The sequence below is a fragment of the Chrysochloris asiatica genome, unplaced genomic scaffold, assembly GCF_000296735.1.
Source record: "Chrysochloris asiatica unplaced genomic scaffold, ChrAsi1.0 scaffold00082, whole genome shotgun sequence".
Classification (NCBI taxonomy): Eukaryota; Metazoa; Chordata; class Mammalia; order Afrosoricida; family Chrysochloridae; genus Chrysochloris; species Chrysochloris asiatica.
In genome coordinates, this window is record NW_006408600.1 from 12,897,972 (window position 1) to 12,899,589 (window position 1,618).

The 1,618-nt window shown below is 39.6% G+C and overlaps 1 pseudogene; it reads left to right on the forward strand.

Moving 5' to 3' along the window:
- The window catches only part of LOC102815467, a 60,483-nt pseudogene that overhangs the window by 51,687 nt on the left and 7,178 nt on the right, over positions 1–1,618 (forward strand).

Consider the following 1,618-nt stretch of genomic DNA (forward strand, 5'->3'; position numbering starts at 1 on the left):
ATACACAGGGTAGAGAGGGATGGGTAAATTGGACATTGGCTACCCAAAATGGGGGGGGGGGTTGCTACAAAGGCAAGAAGTGACTGACTTACAAGCTTTCAAGAGGGAGCCTAGATCCAGTGGGCACGGAAGAAGGTGGAATCTCCACAGAGTTGTATCCAATCTGTCTTGGTGGGGCTGATTAAAGGAGATGGTTATAGCACTCATGAGGCACAATAGTGAATAATTGCTATCAGGAATGATCGTGAGGGTTGGAAATGTAAAGGTGGATATTTTGTAGCAAAAAGAGGGGTGTGATTGAGTTTGCAGTTCAAGAGCGGAGGTCTCTGGAACCATCAAGGGAGAAGAGCGGAGTTCAGGACCCTACCCAGAGAAACAGTGACTCCAGAGATAGAAGCAGAGATGATGATGATGTGGAGACATGGAGCAGCTGGGGACTTTAGACCCAGAGAGGGAGAGGGGCTGTGTGCTGATGACCAGGAGGAAGTCTTTTTTTTTTTGTAAAAATCATTTCTTTATTAGCAGAAATAGGGATAATACTTTGGGTTTTAAATCAGTGTCATTTTTCTGTCGCTGATTTATTCTTTGTTTGTTTGTTTGTTTCCAGAGTGTTTTATTTGTTAAAGCCAAATCAATAGACCTTGAAAACAAAAACAAATATGTCTATCAGAAGAATCTTACAACAGTACAAAGGAAAATTAGTCATATATTAGATACAATCATTCCTGATGTGGCATGTAGGATAATCACTAAACTGCTAACCATAAGGCCAGCAATTCAAACCCACCAGTTGCTCCTTGGAAATCCTAAATAGGGTCACTGTGAGTCAGAACTGACTTGGCACTTAACAACAACAACAAAAGATACAATGAGATCTATCTATCTTATTGAAATCTAAAGTGGTTAATACTAATGTATTATATGCCAGTGAGTCAAAAATTATCCGCACTCCAGTTATATTTAAACTCCCATCCATGTCCGTGGCTGATGACAACATTAAGTGTGTACGTGAAATGATTCTGTATAATAGATGAGTGACAGTGGATTACGTGACATATCATTGTAAATCAGTCATGGCTCTGTCTATGACAGACTTGGGTTTCAAAAACTCTGTGTGAGATGGATACCAAAACAACTCACAGAAGAGCATAAACGAAGTGTTTGGACAACTGCAAACAAAATTTGAACTGATACTCGAAGGAAGATACAAGTTTCTTTTTTTAAAAAAATTGTTATTGGTAACATGGATTCACCACTAAGAGCCTGCAAGTAAACAGCAGAGTATGGAATGGAAACATCTTCAATTGACAACCAAGAAAAAGTTCAAAAGTCAACCATCAGCTGGAAAATTGATATTTACAGTTTTCTGGGACTCTCAAGGGCCAATATTAGCACATTATCTGGAAAAAGTTCAATAATCAACAGTGCGATGCTCACTGAAGACCTGGAGCCTAAATTTTGGATTAAATACAGAGGACTGCTATCCAAGGGTGCTGTGATCTTGCATGACAATGCATGTCCACACACCTCTGCCCACACTGTTGATACTCTGCAAAAACTTTATTTTGAGGTGTGAAAGCATACTCCCTATAGTCCTGATCTTGCTTCATTAGACTTT